Source organism: Muntiacus reevesi, chromosome 18, assembly GCF_963930625.1.
Source record: "Muntiacus reevesi chromosome 18, mMunRee1.1, whole genome shotgun sequence".
In the NCBI taxonomy this organism is placed as follows: domain Eukaryota; kingdom Metazoa; phylum Chordata; class Mammalia; order Artiodactyla; family Cervidae; genus Muntiacus; species Muntiacus reevesi.
Genome location: NC_089266.1, coordinates 50,324,085 through 50,344,161, shown reverse-complemented (window position 1 = coordinate 50,344,161; position 20,077 = coordinate 50,324,085). Strand labels below are relative to the sequence as shown.

Genomic DNA, 20,077 nt, shown 5'->3' with positions numbered 1-20,077 from the left:
CTCTGAATTTTTAGAAAGAATATGTATTCATTTATAGACTACTCCTCTGCTATTTGGTGAATTAGTCTATAAATGTCAGTTAGCTCAAGTTGTCTTGATTGTATTGTTCATGTCTTGTGTATCATATTTTTTTTGATCTACTTATAAAGCAGAGAAGAGGGCTAAAGGTTCTATAATTGTAGATTTGTTTCTGTCACATTTATCTATCTTGCTTCCTGGAATTTAAGATTTTATCTTCTGGGTGTGTTAACCTGTCTGTCATTAAGAAATGTCTTTGTTCTGAAATCTACTTTGCATAATTAATATAGTTGCTCTGACTTTCTTAGGATTAGTGTTTGAGTAGTGTATCTTCTTTCATCCTTTTAACTTATCTGTTTTTACATTTAAAATGGGTTTCTTATACATCATTGAATCTTCCGTTTTTATCCACTCTGATAAACCCTGCCTTTTAATTGGAGTGTTTACACCTTGTACATTTAATATAATAATCACTATGGTTGTTGTATATTTTTTATTTGTCTCCATTGTTCTTTATTTCCTTTTATAATTTTTTTTGCCTTCTTTTGGATTAATTGACTGTGATTTAGGATTCCATCTTTTCTCCACCATTTTCTTCTTCTATAACTCCGAGTTTATCTGTTTTGGAGTTTCTCTGAGATTTATAATTTGCATCTTAAATTTATCACTGTTACTTTCAAGTATTTTACTTCACATGCATTTTGTGAATGCATGCGTGCTCAGGTATGTCCAACTCTTTTGACCTCACAAATTGTAGCCTGCCAGGCTCCTCTGTTCATGAGACTTTCTTGGCAAGAATATTATGGTTGGTCACCATTTTCTCTTCCAGGGAATCTACCTGACCCAGGGATCGAATGCACATCTCCTGCATCTCTGGCATTGGCATACACTTAACATACAGTGTATGAAAACCTTTTCTCAGCCCCACTTGCCCTCTGTGATGGCCCATGCTCTATGGAGTGTGCGTCTCTCTGAATCTGAGTTAATCCACTTCTTACCTAAAAAAACATAGAAACCTTCTCCCACTATACTTTAATTTCCACTTTCTCCCACTATGCTTTTATTTCTACCTTCTGATATGTCATTTTGGTTGTATACTTTATTTCTGTATGTATTATGAACCATGGAGCTTTTTATTATTATTTTTCCTTGATATCATCAGTTATTTTTTTGATTTTTAATTTTTTATTGAGACTTTATACAACAGTTTAAGGGTCACTGCAGATTTGAAGGGAAAGTACAGATATGCCCTACCCAACTCATCCCATTATCAACATCCCCCACCAGAATGGCATGTTTCTTTTTTTAAAATTGTATTTATTTATTTAGCTGCACCGGCTCTTTTGTGGAATGCAGGATCTTCACTGCAGCATGTGGGCCTCTCTCTAGTTGGGGCATTCAGGCTCCAGACCATGCAGGCTCAGTAGTTGGGGTGTGCGAACTTTAGTTGCCCTGTAGCTTGTAGGATCATAGTTCCCTGACCCGGGATTGAACCCTGCACTGGAAGGTGGACGGCTAACCAGTGAACCACCGGGGAAGTCCTCAGGATGGAACATTTCTCACGGTTGATGAACCTGCATTGACAGGTCATAATCGCACAGAGACTAGTTTACATTTCCACATGCTAGCTATGGGCGCTGTACATTTAATGGGTTTGGAAAAATGGGTCATAACATGTGTCTATGGGTCATAACATGTGATATAGAGAGTATTTTCCCTGCCCTAAAACACCTCTATGTTGTGCCTATTCATACCTTCCCTCTCCTCCTGCAAACCCTTTCAATCACTAGTCTTTTTACTGTCTCCATAGTTTTGCCTTTCCCAGAATAGTAAATATTGTTGGAATCATACTGTATGTAGCCCTTCAGATGAACTTCTTTCACTTAGTAATATTAAAGATTCCTCCTTGTCTTTTCGTGACTTGATAGCTTATTTCTTTTAGTTCTAAGTACTGTTGCATTGTTGGAATGTACCATTGTGTATTTATCCATTTACCTCCTGAAGGACATCTTGATTGCTTCCAAGTTCTGGCAGTTATGAATAAATCTCTCAACATTTGTGTTAATGGATATTTGTTTTTACCTCCTTTGGATAAATACTAAGAAGCATGAATGCTTGATCATAGCATAAGAGTAGGTTTATTTTTGTAAGAGACTGCCAAGCTTTCTTTCAGAGTGGCTATACCACTTTGCATTTCACCAACAATGAATGAATTCCTTTTGTTCCACATCTTCATATCCTTGTCAGCTTTTGATGCTGATCATTGTTCCTAATTATAGCCTTTCTCATAAGTTTGTGGTATTATCTCATTGTTGTTTTAATATGCATTAGTCTAATGACATATGATGTTGAACATCTTTTCATATGCTTATTTGATACCTTTTTGTCTTGTTCTTTGATTTTGTTCATCAGAATTTTGTAGTCTTGTACATATTTTATCAGATTTATATAATTTATATTATATATATATAAATTATATATTTATATAATTATATAATAATTTAATTTTGGGGGTACTAATATAATTGGTATTGTGTTTTTAATTCCAAATATTCCAGTTGTTCATTGTTGGTATGTTAGAAAGCAATTGACTTTTTTTTTTTTATTTATGTCTGCCCTGGGTCTTTGTTGCTATGCCTGAGTTTTCTCTAGTTGCAGTGAGCTGGGGCTACTCTCTAGTTTTGGTGCATAGACTTCTCATTGTGGTGGCTTCTCTTGTCCTGGAGCACAGGCCCTAGGGAGTGTGGGTTTCAGTAGTTGTAGCAAACAGGCTCGGTAGTTGTGGCTCATGAACTCGTAAGTGCTGGCTCAACTGTAGTGGGGCAGGGGATTAATTGTCCCGTGGTAGGTAGAATCTTCCCAGATAAGGGATTGAACCCATGTGGCCTACACTGACAGATGGATTCTTAACCACTGGACCACCAGGGAAGTCCAGAAAGTAATTGACTTTTATAAATGAACTTTGTATCTTGGAACCTTGCTATAGTCACTTACTAGTTCCAAGAGGTTTCTTGTTGATTCTTTCAAAGTTTCTACATAGATACTCAGCAAACAGACAGTTTTATATCTTCCCTCTTAATTTGTATACCTTATATTTATTTTTCTTGTCTTATAACATTAGCAAGGACATAAAGTTGAAAAGGAATGGTGAGAGGGAATAGCATTGACTTGTACCTGATCTTAGAAATCTTCAACTTTCTCATCATTAAATATAATGTTAGCTGTAAGTTTTTTGTAGATAGTCTTTATCAAGTTGAGGAAGTGCTCCGCTATTTCTAGTTTACTGAGAGTTTTTATCATGTATGTGTGGATTTTATCAAATGCTTTTTCTGCATCTAAGATTTCCCTATAGCTCAGATGGTGCCTGCAGTGCAGGAGACCTGGGTTCAATCCCTGGGTCAGGAAGATCCCCTGGAGAAGGAAATGGCAACTCACTCTAGTATTCTTGCCTGGAGAATTCCATAGACAGAGGAGCCTGGCGGGCTACAGTCTTTGGGGTCACAAGGAGTTGAACATGACTAAGCGAGTATGTCATATTTCTTTTTTAGCCTACCAGTGTGTGATGGGTTACACTGACTGACTTTCAAATATTGAACCAACCTACATAGCTGGGGTAAATCACACTTGGTCATGGTTTATAATTCTTTTTACATATTATTGGATTCAGTTTGATAATATCTGATATTGTTTACTGAGGATTTTTGCATTCATGTTCATGAGAGATATTGGTGTGTAGCTTTCTTTTAATGTCTTTGCCTGACTTTGGTATTTGGGCAAATATTGGCCTAATAGAATGAGTTGGCAGCATTCCTTCTGCCTCTATACTCTGAAAGAGATTGTAGAGAATTGGTAGAATTTCTTCCTTAAATATTTGGCAGAATTCACAAGTGAATCTGTCTAGGTCTGGTGCTTTCTTTTTGGAAGATTACAAATTATTGATTTAATTCTTTACTATATCTAGGCCTATTCATATTGCTCATTTCTTGTGTCAGATTTGGCAAATTGTGTTTTTCAAGAAATTGATCTATTTCATTAGGTTATCAAGTTTGTGCACATAAAGCTCTTCATCGTAGTTTTTTATTATCCTTCATGTCCATGGGCTCTGTAGTGATGTCCCTCCTTCATTTCTGATACTAATAGTTTTTAAAAATATTTATTTGGTCATGCCAGGTCTTAGTTGTGGCATGCAGGATCTTCAATCTTCTTTGCAGCCTGTGAGTGCTGTAGCTGTGGCTTGAGGGCTGTTAGTTGTAGCATGCAGGTTCTTAGTTGTGACATGTGGGATCTAGCCCTGACCAAGGATCAAACCCAGGACTCCTGCAATGGGAGCTTGGAGTCTTAGCCAGTGGACCACCAGGGAAGTCCTAATATTAGTAATTGTTGTCTTTTCTCTTTTTTCCTTAGTAGTCTGGCTAGAGACTTATTGATTTCATTGATTTTTTTTTTTTCAGAGACGCAGGTTTGGTTTCAGTGATTTTTCTCCGTTGGTTTTCTTGTTTCAGTTACATTGATTTCTGCTCTATTGTTCTTTTCTTCTGCTTAATTCAGATTTAGTTTTTCTAGTTTCCTAAGGTAGAAACTTAGGTTACTGACTTTAGATCTTTCTTCTTTTCTAATATATGCTTTCAATTTCCTGCACAGCACTACTTTGACTGCCTACCATGTATTTTCATAGGGTGTGTTTTTATTTTCATTTAACTGAAACTATATTTAAACTTCTCTTGACTTTTTTCTTTGATCCATGTGTTATATAGTTGTATGTTGTTTGATCCTCACTTATTTTGGGGTGTTCTAGTTATCTTTGTTTTATCAATTCTAGTTTAATTCATTGTGGGAGCAGACATTGTATTTCTATTTTTTTAAACTTTTTTAAACTTTTTTTATTTTTTATTTTTTTAAACTTTTTAAAGTACATTTTGTCCCCAGAATGTGGTCTTCTTGGTTAATGTTCCATGTGAAGTTGGCGAAAATGTGTATTCTTCCACTGTTGAATGAAAGCCTGTAGACGTCAGTTCTATCCAGTTGACTGGTGTTATTGTTGGGTTCAACTATGTCCTTATTGATTGTCTGCTTGGTTTTTTAAAGTCACTTAGTCGTGTCCAACTCTTTGTGACCCCATGGACTATATAGTCCATGGAATTCTCCAGGCCAGAATACTGGACTGGGTACCCTTTCCCTTCTCCAGGGGATCTTCCCAACCCAGGGATTGAACCCAGGTCTCCCGCAGTGCAGGCGGATTCTTTACCAGCTGGAAGCCCAAAATACTGGAGTGGGTAGACTATCCCTTCTCCAGCGGATCTTCCTGAACCAGGAATCAAACTGGGGTCTCCTGCTTTGCAGGCAGATTCTTTACCAACTGAACTATCAGCTGCTGCTGCTACTGCTGCTGCTGCTACTAAGTCGCTTCAGTTGTGTCCGACTCTGTGCGACCCCATAGACAGCAGCCCACCAGGCTCCACCTTCCCTGGGATTCTTCAGGGAAGAACACTGGAGTGGGTTGCCATTTCCTTTTCCAATTAAGGAAAGTGAAAAGGGAAAGTGAAGTCGCTCAGTCATGTCTGACTCTTCGTGACCCCATGGACTGCAGCCCACCAGGCTTCTCCATCCATGGGATTTTCCTGGCAAGAGTACTGGAGTGGGGTGCCTTGCATTTTCTGGAACTGTCAGCTAGGTCTCTCCATTTCTGATAGTGACTTCAAATATTATAGTGGATTTAGCTATTTCTTTTGCATTCCTATTAGTTTTTGCCCCATATAGTTGGACACACTGATGGTAGGCACATACATGTTGAGGACTGTTTTGTTTTTTTTTCCCTTGGAGAACTGGTTCCTTTATCATTATGTAATGACCTTTAAGAAATCTCTGATAACTTTCCTTTCTTTGAGGTCTTCTGTATCTGAAATTAATATAGCTACTCTGCTTCTTTTTGATTAGTTGTAACATGGTATATTTTTCTCCATCGATTTACTTTTAATCTAGGAGTGTCTTTATATCTAAAGTAGATTTTTTATAGACATCAAATATTTGGGTCTTGTTTTATGATCCTCTCTGACAATTTCTGTCTTTTAACTGGTGTACTTAGACCATTGATGTTCAAAGTATTATTGACAAGGTTGGATTAATATTTACCATATGTATTACCATTTCCTATTTGTTGCTCTTGTTCTCTTACCATTTCCTATTTGTTGCTTTTGTTCTGTGTTCTTCTTTTTGTTTCCCACTCTTTATGCTTTTTATGGTTTTAAATAAACATTTTATTTATTTATTTTTGTTTTATTTATTTATTTTAGAAGGATTAGGGAGACAATTCTGTTTATTATCAAAGATCAAGGAACAAAATCTGGAAGTGTCTATTATAAGTGCTGAGGAGCTACAAAGGAGGGGGTAGGGTGAAGGAGACACAATAATACACAGCATTCTTTTGAAGAGCCCCAACTCTTCATTCTTCCTTTCTTTTTTTTTCCAACCTTTCATTCTAATACTTGAATTAAAGAGAGACAGCCATCCTTTGTCACTGAGACTGTAGAGGAATGGAAACCTCACTCAGTCTATCAGTTCCTATAGGGCAAACAGAGCGAGAACCTATTTGAAGCTGATGCAGAGGCTGCTCATGGTCTGCTGGGAGCCCCCTTGCCAAGCAAACTGGATGCTGAAGGTGGTCCTTGGCTGCCAGTGCTGGCTGGTCCTGGCTTCCTAGAGCCTGGACTTCTCCTGATTCTCAGTGACAAGATTGTCAGTTGAATACAGTTGGCCAGTATGACCTGTTGACAGACTTATTCTAATGTCTCTTTTGGCTTTGTTCATTAGGGCTTGAATTTTTATAGGATCCTCTACTTTCTTATTTTCTCTGAAGGCAACTCATATCCTCCTGATGATGTAAGTTCTGTAGTTGTAGATGATGAAGTGCTTGCTCTTCTTCAGCATTGCTGGGTACAGATCCAGAACTTGTGTCGGGCTGGAGGCTGCCATGTTGGGACAAAAAAACCCCCAGTGGGTCCTCTTTGCGGAGGTCCTGAGTTTAATGTGACCTGCAAAACTTATGCAGCCTTAGGGTGCCTGAGCCAGCTATATGCATGGGCTCTGCTCAGGCAGTGGCCCGGGCCTGGCCCAGGTGGGCTCAGCTGTAGGCATTGGCACATGTCCTAAATAAGTATTTTATTTGATTCCATTTTCTCTCCTTTCTAGCATAGCCATCATATTCCTTCCTTCCTCTTTCCTTCCTTCCCTCCTTTCCCGTTTTTTGCTGGTTGCCCTCGATTTTGCAGTATGTATTTATGGCAAATCCAAGTGTACTTTCCCATAACGCTATACGATTTCATGGGTAGTATGAGTACCTTATATACAGTATAATGCTAATTTTTCAGTCCATCCCTTGTATCATTGCTATCATTTGTTTCATGCCTATATAAGCATATAAATTGACCCTTGAACAATGCAGGGGTTAGGGACACCAACCCCCCTAGCAGTCAAAAATATGTGTATAATATTTGACTTCCCAAGTGGCTCAGTGGTAAATAATCTGCCTGTAATGCAGGAGACAAGAGTTTGATCCCTGGGTCGGGAAGATCCCTTGGGGCAGGAAATGGCAACCTACTCCAGTATTCTTGCCTGGAAATCCCCATGGACAGAGCAGCCTGGTCCTGGACAGAGGAGCTACAATCCATGGGATCACAAAGAGTCAGACACAACTGAGTAACGAAAGAACAACAACAACAAATTTAACTACCAATAGCCTGCTGTTGACCAGAAGCTTTACCAATAGATAACATAAAGTCAGTTAACACATGCTTTGTATGTTATTTGTATACTTACACTAAAGTGAGAGAGTAAAGAGAGAGGAAAATGTTATTAAGAAAATCGTAAAGAGAAAGTATATTTATAGTACTGCACCACTGCTGTAAGTTTGCATCATCTATAAGGTGAAGCATCAGTGTAAGTCATTAACTACAACAATGCTGTCTTAGATGCAAAACACTGTAGATGTTCTCTGCATTTCTAACACTAGATAAAATGAAAAGATAGTGTGAAAAAAAGAATTTGTATTAGTTTAGAGGTATTAAAATTTATACATTGATATTGAAAAAGCTTTATGATATGATATTTTTATGGTAATTTAGTGTAATTGATATAATTGCTTCACAGTAGCCTGACTTATACGCTAATGAATCAATCATCATTCAGTTTTTAAGGCATAAAGTATTACAGTCATGTTCATAATATGGTATTAGAAAAACATTGTTACTTTCTTTTCTAAAAAGCCACTTACCTGTGATGATATGCTGATGTGCAGTTTCTCCAATTATGAAACAGAGGAATACTATATGGAAATGTAATTCTTTGAAAGTTATAAAATGGAAAGCTAACATATTATTAATTTTATGCTGAATGTCTCTCACCTTATACCTATGTAAGGATAGACTAGCATCTACATGTATTTTATGCATTTATGACATGCCATACATTGATTTATTTGTATTTCTAGGCTCTGTGGTTCATCTGAGTTTTTTCAAATTTTTGCAAATCTTAAAATTCCAATATATTTATTGGAAAAAATTTGTGTAAGTGGAACTGTGCACTTCTAACCTGTGTTAAAGTTAAATTGTTTCTATTATTTATTATTAAATTAAATTAAAGTAATTATTAAATTAAGTATTATTATTTTCTTCTTCTTATCATTATTGACCAAACTATTCTATGTTAGGTCAAATAAGAAAAATGAAACTTTAAAATTCATATTCACTATTAATTTTTCCAGGGCTCTTGCTTACTTTATGTATATAAAAATTTTTTCTTGTCTCTGAAGAACTTCTTTTAACATTTTTTGAAAGGCAAGTCTGCTGGCAGTGAATTCCTTCAGTTTTTGTTTGTCTGAGAAGGTCTGTATTTCTCCTTCACTTTTGAGGAATAATTTCTCAGGGTACAGAATTTTAGATTGGTGCTTTTTCTGTTAACATTTTACATATTTCATTCCACTCTCTTCTTGCTGCATGGCTTCTAAGGAGAAGTTGGATATAATTATTATCTTTGTTCCTCTGTTGGTAAGGTGTTTTTCTCCTCTGAATTCTTTCTTTCAGGATTTTTTTTTTAATCTTTGATTTTCTGTGGTTTGAAGGTGATATGCTTACGCGTAGCTTTTTTTTTTTTTTTGACATTTAATCCCGTTTGGTGTTGTCTGAACTTTCCGAACCTGTGGTTTTTTTTGTGTCAGACATCAGGTAGGGGGAAATCTTGGTCAGTATTCTATCAAATGTTTCTTCTGTTACTTTTCCTATCTAGTATTCCCTCTGTGCACATGCTAACCTTCTGTGGTTGTCCCACAGTCCTTGCGTATTCTCTTCTGTTTTTCTGTCTTTGTTATCTTAGATTTGGTTTTCAAACATTCTGGTGATATATCCACTAGCTCAGAGTCTTTTGTCAGCCATGTCCAGTCTATTAAAAAGCCCATCAAAGGCTTTTTTTTGTGTCTGCTACAGTGTTTTATTTCTAGCATTAAAAAAGAACTCTTCCTTAGGTTTCCATCTCAGCTTACATTGTTGTATGTTCTTACATGCTATATGCTTTATCCAGTAGAGCCTTCAGCATATTAATCATAGGTGTTTTAAAATCCCTAATATGATAATTCCAGTATCCCTGATGTGTCTGGCTCTGATGCTTGCTCAGTCTCTTCAGATTGTATCTTCTGCCTTTTGGTATGCCTTGTAATTTTCTTCCTTGTTAGCTAGATATGACATGTTAGCTGGGTAAAAGAAGCTGCTATAAACAGATCTTTAGTAATTTGGTGGTGAGGGGTCAGGGGAAGGTAAGTGTTCTATAACTGTGTGATTGGGTCTTAGTCTTTTAGTGATAGTGAGCCTGTGCCTCTGGACTGGGACAGGATGGCTTGAGTGAATTGGAGTTTTTTCCCTTCTCCCATATGGAAGGCTAGAACTACTAGCGTTGGGTAATTCCCTTCCCCCAGGTGGTTTAGGCTCTGATAATACCCCGACTGATTAGGCTCTGGTTAACTAGTTTCTTTTTCCCCTGAGGGCAGGGTTTGCTAAGAAAACCAAAGTGTTCTGGTATATTTCAAAATTGTTCCCTTCCCCCCTCCCTTTACTGGGAGCACAAGGGTGTTTTTCTCCCATGTGATTTTCTCCCCTGATCTGGCTCCTAGACATAACTCTTACAATATTTGGGAACCCTCCATGACTAAGTACCTCTAAATTTTTAACTAAGAGAGTCATGCATATTGAGCCTGTAGCAGTTCATCATTTACAGTTCAGGCTTTGTTAGCCCAGCACTTGTTCCTGCACTGGTTTTCACTGGTATTGCTGCTCCAGTAAGCTGTTACTTCCTGTATTCACCTGTCTCCTAATCTTAAAGGCAATGGTTTGTCCTCCCCTCTCTTACTAATCCAGGAAAAGTTATTGATTTTTCCATTTTTTTCGCCTTTTTACTTGTCAGGATGGAGTGGTGACTTCCAAGATATTTATATCAAAAATGGAAACCAGAAGTCTACCTCCATTTTTTAAATAAATTTACAAATCAGGAAAATTATTTCTTCTTCATCCTTTTATTTCCTTTTTCTAGTTCCCTTTATCCCTTCATGTAGGTTCAAGTTTCTATCTTGTATAATTTCTCTTTTAGCTTAAAAAGCTTTGTTTAACATTTGTAGTGCGGCTCTGCTGCTGGTAACAGATTTTTCTGTTCATTTTTTTAAAAAATGTGATACAATATATATAACAAAATTTGCCATTTTAACCATTTTTTGTGTTCAGTTCAGTGGCTTTAAGTCTATTCACATTGCTGTGAATTCTTCTATCATCCCAACTGAAACTCTTGTACTTACTAAACAATAACTCCTGTCCTCCCTTGCCTCAGCCCCTTGATAACTACCATTCTCCTTTCTGTCTGTGAATTTAACTACTCTGGAACCTCATATAAGTGAAATTGTACAATGTGTATCCTTTTGTATCTGAGTTATTTCATGTAGCATAATATCTTCAGAGTTCATCCATGTTGTAGCATGTGTCAGAATTCCCTTGTATGATTAATATTCTGGTCAATGCCTGTATACCACGTTTTGTTTATCCATTCATACGTCAGTGGTCATTTGAGTTGTTTTCCTCTTTTGGCTATTGTGAATAATGCTGCTGTATGAATGCTGGTGTACAAATATCTTTGTGTTCATCTCTGCTTTCACTTCTTATGGATATATATCCAGAGGTGGGATTACTGGATCACATGATAATTCCGTTTAATTTTTTGAGGAATTTCCATCCTATTTTCCACAGTGACTACACTATTTTATATTCCCACTGATGATGTAGGAAGGTTCTGTTTTTTTTTTTTCTCCTGGTTGTGCCTTGAGGTGTGTGAGATCTTAGATCCCCGGCCAGGGATTGAACCTCTGCTGCCTGCACAGGATCCCTAACAGAACCCTCACCGTTGGACCACCAGGGAATTCTCAGGAAGGTTCCGGCTTCTTCACATCCTTGCCAAGCACTTGTAATTTTCTGTTCCGTATTCTGTTTTCTTTTTAAATTATAACCATCCTAATGGATGGAAAATGGTATGTCTTTGTGGTTTTGGTTTGCATTTCCTAATGATTAGTGATGTTAAACATCTTTTCATGTGTGTATTGTCCATTTATAAATCTTTTTTCCTTGTTAATTAAGTATTTATTTATTTATTTGGTTGCACTGGGTCTTCATTGCTGTGAGCATCTAGCTGCAGCGAGTGGGGGCTACTCTCTGATGCGGTACGCTGGCTTCTCTCGTTGCGAAGCACAGGGTCTCGGGAGTGTGGGTTTCAGTAGCTGCGGCTCATGTGCTCATTGATTGTGCTGCACGGCCTTGGTTGCTCTGTGGCAACTAGCGCTGCTTTAGAGGCTTGGGTACTGATAATTTGTCCACTAATTTTTAGTGGTGGTGAAAGAAGCAGAAATCTCTTTTATTTATAGCATTTTGGTCAGTAAGTAGAAGATGACATCACAGGATGGCTTTGTTTTCTCATTTTAAAAAGATTAATTGATAAAAGTTTGAAAAATGCCAAAATACTGTATGATAAAGGAGAAAATAAAAATATCAGACAATTCCAAAGGATTTTTGAAGTAAAATATACAACTGCAAATATCATAAGGGTGCAGTTGGATTTATTTTCACCAACTAAATAATATGTCGTTTACCACAGTTTCTGTATTCCTAGGTACTTTTTGACTCATGGCTTGATAGTTTAGATTTCATAATCATGTAGTTTTATTCAAGGAAACTACATAAGTATATTTTCTACTATAGCATATCAAGAGGCACGTGATGCCAGTTTGTCTCCCTACTGCTAATGTTAAAAATCGACCACTTGGTTACAGGTGGTCTCCATTATAAAGGCATATTTTTCTTTTGTAATTAAGAAGTAATCTTTGGGATGATACTTGGAGTCTTATGTATCTTGTTTCCCAACAACATTTACCCAGTGATTTTAGCATCCATTTATGTACCTTGTAGGAATCAACTATTACGTGGGAGTTGAAAAATAGTGATTTTTAAGATTTTATCATTCTATTTACAAGTTTTAGCTAGCAATGTTCTCTAAGGAAGAACTTTCCTTTTTCTCCCCCATTTCCTTTCTTTGATTCTTCTTTTTTCCTTTTTTTGTTGTTGTTGTATCAATAAATATCCCAGGTATTTCTCAGAAGTTGTTCAGTGTGACTACTCACTATACTTTTAGACTCATTGCTATAGTCACATCTGTGCTACTGTTCCAGGAGGACTGTTGCTGTGTATAGGTTGGTCATCTTTGTATTTGTTCTTTAACTGAGAAGTCTTAGAGAAATATGATTGTTCTAGTATAAATTTAGATGAAAAATTATACCACTTTGGGGTGTTCTTGGTTATAAACTCAGAAACTGAGGCAGCTGTGTTAAGGAATTCCCATTTACAGTAGGCAAGAAAGTAAACAGTAAGTGGAGAGTAGGGTAACAGACACTTACGGTATCAAAAAACAACCGTGAAAGTGATCTGTCTTAATGTGCTAGCCCATTGCAGTTTAACATATTGCTTACAACCTTCACAATAGAATTTGAGTGACTTCAGTTACACATTCCAGGAGACTGGCAGTCTGTTACAATCAGAATCTGAACTTTAGAGCAGGCTAATTTACAGCGATGGGATGAAGAAAGTTGTGGATTTGTATTACACACTCTCACCTGACACTGTATCTGATCTCTTACCTGCTGATTGACATCTTGAATGAGCTCTTTGAAGCAAGTTCCAGCTTAATTAAAACGTTTGCTTGGTTAGCAGTGATCTGTGAAAGCCTGTGATAAATATTGAATCAGGTTCACCTGCTGGTTGCTGTGAGTGGATAAACAGCTGCCTTGTGCAGTTTAATCATGAAACTGTGGCAGTAGAGTACTGCTGTTTGAATTTTTAAAAAAGAATAGTTGAAACGGTATAGTTGCGTCACTTTTGCTATCTTAACTAGAGTGTGCGCCTCCGTGAGAGTTTGCACAACAGGCAGTCAGTACGTCTTCAGATGGCAGGGACAACAGCAAATGGTTGATAAAAGATTAACAGTAAACCTTCTTTCATATGCCTCAAACTATAATTCGGTATTCACTGACTTGTTTTTACCACTAGTTCTTCATGTGCATGATGTTTGGAAATAAAAAAGGGCAGTATTTTGCTTTTTTTTTCGGGTCAAGTTAAATGGTAGATTAAAAATGATCTTGTTAATTAAAACTTTAAGATTTAAGGTTATGAATTCTAACTTCTCACAAATTTATCATGAATTTTGTGGCCACTTGAAGAGCTTCAGATTTTATTTTTTCACCTGTAAAATGGAGTTAGAAATAAACATTAGTGAACTGTTATAGAATTTTGTTAATATTGCATAATTAACAAACATTAAAAGAGAAATTAATTTACAAGTAGTAGAGGAATCTTTATAAAATTATCTTCTTTGGACTATCAACTTGTTTATTCCTTTACAGAATTAATGTGACTAAGCAAGTTCATTGTAAATAAAATGCTATTTCTATTTTATTTTCTTTGTAAAATCAGACATAAATTCTGGAGTAAAGTCCTCACCCAAATAAGTCATAGTCTTCTGTGAGCACATAATGATAACTTATGGACTCACTTTCTAAATAATGTATCCAAAATTGTGTTTCTAGTTTCTGGGTGATCCCAAACTCTCTCCTCTGTAACAATACATGGATGTAAATTAGGAGTCTGTTTCTTAATCAGTTAAGTTGAAAAGTTTGGTCACGAGAGGTTAAGATGATAGTTGTTCTGTTACGTATTAAGCTGCTGAGGAGTAACCAGTGTATTTGCTGTTTTAGGTTTCTTTTGAAGCACTTTTTAGCATTTTCCAAATGTGTACTACGTTCCTTAGCTCCAAGGATTATCTACTGTAGTGGGGATTCCTAATTTTTTACCTAACGTTTTTATAGTTTTATTCCTATCATCAGTTTGTCTGGAAGTTTATGGGGAAAATAAAATTTCATTTAAGTCACACTTAACCTGCTTAACACTTTTTTTGATCTTTATCTATGTTGATACTTAGACCTCTGGTTCTTTTTTTTTTTTCCATTATCTACAGTATTCCATTGATAGACGCCACAATTTATTTACTCATTCTTTTTTTTGACACATTTAGCTTATTTTCATCACTATTAAAACAAAGAATATCCCTATTGTATCTCTCTGAATCTGCAAATCTGTCACTAGCATGTATGACTAGCAGGCTCATGCTGGGCCCAAGGGTCTGTATGTATTTGATATCGCTATGTCACCAACTTGTTCTTCAAAGTGACTGTGTCACTTTATGCTTGGATCAGCAGTGTTTAAGAGAGTTGCTTTATATCTTTTCTGACACCTAGTCTGGTGGATGTAAATGAAATACAATTAGGGTTTTAATTGCATTTTCCTAATTAGTTTCCCTGGTGTCTCAGACGGTAAATCGTCTGCCTACAATGCAGGAGGCCCAGGTTCAATCCCTGGTCGGGAAGATCTCCTGGAGAAGGAAATGGCAGTCCACTCCTGTATTCTTGCCTGGAAAATCCCATGGACGGAGGCGCCTGGTAGGCTACAGTCCATGGGGTTGCAAAGTGTTGGACACAACTGAGCGACTTCACTTTCTTTCTTTCTAATGAACTTGAACATCAGGTTGTACAGGTTGCACATCTTTTCAGATGTTTGTTGGGTGTTTTGCTTTTCTCTCCTGTGATTTCTTGTTCTTGGATTCTTATTCTTCTATTGGGTTTTTTAAAAATTGGTTTGTTGGAATTCTTTATGTGTTATGAAGACTGATCCTCGGTTATATACAGCATATGTATCTTCTCAAGATTGTTTTCAGTCACTTGTGCTTTTGGTGTATTGTTTAAGAAATCCTTCCCTATATTAAGGTCATAAAGATATTTTTCTGTATATAGGGACAGAGATTTTATGACCCATACAACCTAGAATATTTCCTCTCTGGTCCTTTGTAGAAAAAGTGTGATGCTTGCTCTAAAGAGTCTCAACTGAAGAATTTTTGTTTTTCCCCCTTGTGCAACATAATGTCCATCTTGTTAGAAAATGTGTGACTTAAATGTCAACTAATAATAAGTTAAAATGGTTTTTATGAAGTAAATTTTATAGCTTATCCTTAAGAATATTTTGTAGTTGCATTCAGAAAATAATGCACTTAGAGTACTAAGTGAAACTGGTATTGATAATCTCCTATAACATACCTTGTAGAACAATTAAAAAGTGAAGATCTCTCTGTTGGTGGAATGAAATGATCTTTGTCATTGTCTTCTATTTGGCTTAATATGTTAGGAATTCTAATGTTTCTTGAATGAATGAATGGATGAATGGATAGATGAATGAATGAGATAGTACAAGTAGAGTGCTTAGAACAGGGACAGCCTTAATAAATGATAGTTATTAAATGAATATATCAGGATATGTGTTTGCCACTCACAACTAAAGTGGCCCAGATAGTAACATAACAAGATGATTTTTCTTATTGTTCTTGAAAGATAACAAATTGTCCTGTACTTTTTTTTAAAAGCTAACCTTTTTATTTTGAGGTAACTTTTTGATATGTGAAGAAGTAAAATTTGGGCATCAGTTAAACATCTACAGATAAATAAAATGTGGTACATGGGTACAGTATTTGGTTTAGGGACATTAGTCACAATCCATCAGTTAAAAAAATTAAGTTACAGTTATATGCAAAATACCATGCTCAATGAATGAGTATATGAAATAACATAAGACATAGTTTCTGTCCTCAGGAATTTGCAGTGTGGTTGAAAGACAATGCATGCACATATGGAAAAGTATGTTACTGTTTCATGGACCTAGTTTTCTCTTCATTTCATGCAGATAAGCTTCTTTCTGGTCTTTTTCCCCTCTCTACTTCTTTATGTGCTTATTTTTCATATTAAACATCCTTTTACGCTTACTTGTAGAATTCAGTTCATAGATTCTGTTTAGATACTCCCCTGATTTATGAATTCACAAAATAACTTTTCTGGCAATGCAGTCATTTCTAACTACTCCTTTATTATTATCCTTTTTTAGGCATATTTAGTCACCTTGCTAATTTTTATTTTTCCAAGTAAATATAGTAATTTTAACATAATAATTTTCATTGTTGTTCAAAGAAAAGGTTGGCAAGAGCTATGAAACTTTAGAGGTTGACATAGTTATCTTAATCTACTTATACTTCTGATTATAACCTTGTGAAAGGAATAGTGGCAAGGACTCAGAAGTTGCCCTTTCAAGATCAAATATTATATCCATTCTTTATCCTTTCAAAAAACATTAATGCATATCTATATAGTCTGACAAGAGAGGGAATAAATAGAAATTGTTGGACACAAAGATAATTTTCTAAAATCCCTGGTTGCTCCTAAGAACAGTTTTTGTCTATTGTAGATTTGAAATGTATTTTTAAACAGTTGACTCCTACATGTGGAACTAATACAACTGTCACATCCACATCTCTTACGATAGTAGATTTTTGGGGGGCTGTATTTGGGTTAAGTTTTCTTGCCTTTTGTTAAAGAAAAGGAACTCTAGACAGTTTCCAGCTATGGGAAAAGAAGCCATCTATTAAAGAGATTAGTTCTACCATATGATGTTGCTACAGTTCTTAGAGATTCCAGGTTTGGGGAGCCTATGTGTTTTATCTTACTTGACATTTAGATATATTAGATGAGAAAGAATACTTTTTAATTTATTCTCCAGTTTCCTGATACAATCTATATAAATTTAAAGAGCAAAAACAAAAGGAAAATATCCCTGTGGGAAGTAAACTTGATCATTTGTCAGCAGGAGAATTACTTGGTGAAAAATACTTAATTTTATTCACCTGTTGTTTTAAGATCCCTAGGTCAAAGAGTTTCAGAGAGAGGCTAGAAAATATTAGCCTAATTTGAACTAGAGGATTTTATGAGTTCTTATCATTGTTGTTTTCAGGACTCTTTCTCTGTTTTCATACAAAATTGAAAGTTGCTGATTTTGGTACAGATAATTCTCTTTTGTTCCTAAATAAGTGTGTTTTTTTTTAAGCCTCTGTTCTGTTGTTGTGTTCAGCATGTTCCATCTGCAACTATGATTATACCAAATCCTTTAAATTCAATAGAAGATCACTTCTGAAGAAGTAATTCCTCTTTAATACTGCAAATAAATAAGAATCAACTTTCTTAGTTTCTGTCTTCTACTCTACTTGTCCAGCCACTCACTGAAAACCATCATCTTGAGGAGTTACCTTTGAGTTCATAAATTGTATAATTCAGAACACTGGAAGACTTAACAAATGTAAAACGTTTTTAATATAAAAATTAGTTGTGTTTTATAATTTTTTTTCAATTATGGAGTGAAAAAAACATTTAAGGTACATAATAAAGCTACTCTAGTGAGAACTTTCTAAAACAAGTCCTATATCTTTTGCTTTTGTTAGTTATGCTGTTAGTATAACATTTTAAGATAAGCAGATCCCTTTAAAATATTAGTGCAAATACTGCTTTTAAAATTAAAACATTTGCATGCAAAGCAGAAAGTTATAAGACTGTATAATAGCATCCTTTTTTTATTGGGAAAATATGAAAGATATGGTTACATGTAGGAGGATCTGCTAGTTATATGTGGTGGTTGACTTATTTTGTATTTTTCTATAGCGATTAAATTTTTTGTTTAGAAAAATAACTGAATGAAAATAAAAGGAGTAGATCCTAAAGCTTTAAGTGGAATACGTTGAAAAGTATCATATCAAAAAGTAGGTTTTCCAAGCCATGGGAAAAAGACCACTTTATTGAATTAGTTTTAGGCTTGTATATATCCAATAGAGAATATCATAGTGCATTGGGCCCTAGCATTCTAATATTCACAAAGAATTTAACTGTATCATAAGAAAGAGATATAATTGAGTAAAAAGATTGAAAATATGAAAATAAACTAATTCTGCTACCAAGAGTTACTTTAATTCTTTTACTAAGTTAATTAATTTGATCATTGAAAAAGACTAAAAGGAATTCAGTCAGAAATACCGTGATATAATTTGCATTCCATTTTCTGTGTGACCAGAAATTGTTAGATATTGCAACATATGTAACATAAACCACATGTCAGCTGTTTCCTGCCTCACTGTTGACAAGAGCCCCATTCATAACTCTTCTTTTTATCCTTTCAGTGAATAAGTAATTATTCAATATAGAAGGCAGGATATTTGGAACTGGCTATTTAATGTGGCAGCACTCTGTAATGAAATCTGCTGTTACTGGCAACCTGAGAGGGGAATGTAACAATTCCAGCATGGCTGTAACTTTATCTGCTTTGACTGACTGTTTATTTGGCACATCAGTGAACCTTTTATCCCAGTGAGTGACAGCTCCAGAAGGGTCACATTTACATCCATTCTATCATGTATTGTAATATTTAATGGCGGACAAGGTTGAGCGAGACTGGGAGTAATTCGAACTTGCTTTTCCACTGAGTTGAGGCTAAAAGACAGCTTGATCCCCAGTATTGTGGTGTAACATGCTATGACTTAGCATTTGTTTATGAAGGCTAATCTTACTGATTATAATTAAAAAAAAAGCCCTTCAGTTAAATGGAGTGTTTGTTCTACTAAACTCAAACTCTCTGGTACAAGTGCTCTTAAGCTACTGTGCTATTTAGTATTTTTCCCAATCAGTGACCATTCCTATAAACTAACCATTTCTTAATCTTTCTCTTAAAGGAGGCTGCATTCTGTCTCATTTGTATAGTAACTAAGGTTGAGAAGAGAGTAGTTATTAAGAACCAGTGTGTTCTAATATATAGCATTAAGCTTTTTTAAAAAAAATTTTTGAGTTTGAAACTAGAGAAAAGTCAGGTAAATATTATACTGTACTCCTGATGTTCCATATGGTATATTTAAGGAGCCATTTATATGACTTTTAATTATGAAACTGAATTGAGTAAAATTGTCTAGGAAAAGCTATCTTGAATGATAATTGTGCTGATGGATTTATGTTCCATGACCGGTAATTGAATTTCAGATATACTTGTTCCACACAAGCAACCTGTCTTCATTATTAAGTATTAATAATTTGCTTTCATTTTCATACCTTTGCTAGCAAATAGTTTTCTCATTGTTTTTGAGTGATGATTTAGATTCAACTTGATGTTTCTATTCTTTTGCAAGTTATGATTAAAATGCTTTTTTAAATACTGGTTTATTATAGGATATTTGAATGGATTGTGCTGTGAAGAAAATAGCACTCTTAAATCTAAACTGTAATATCACAGTTCACTTGAAGCCTAAGCAAAAATGAAAATTGTCTTTCATTTTTTCTTAGTTTTATAATTTTATGAAAGAGGAGAATTAAAATGTACTTAGAACATTTGGAATTTGAGAGTTGGAGTAGTATGTTAGAAAACAATGTAAATATGGAAACATTTGTAACTTGAGTGAGAGAACCAATTTGAAATTGAATCTGCAGTTTTTTCTTTAAAGGCAAATTTTAGATGATGTGACATTATGGAATTTCCCTTTATTTGGCATTTGTGATTCACTACTTATAGTTTTGATTCCATGAAAAGTT

At 35.4% G+C, this 20,077-nt stretch overlaps 1 protein-coding gene and 1 pseudogene across 1 annotated transcript in view; one reads left to right on the top strand and one right to left on the bottom strand.

Annotated features, from left to right (window-relative positions):
- The window catches only part of BRIP1 (BRCA1 interacting helicase 1), a 191,443-nt gene that overhangs the window by 30,409 nt on the left and 140,957 nt on the right, over nucleotides 1–20,077 (top strand). The gene's annotated exons all lie outside the window — the stretch shown is intronic.
- LOC136149411 (LYR motif-containing protein 4 pseudogene) lies at nucleotides 6,712–6,987 on the bottom strand (annotated as a pseudogene).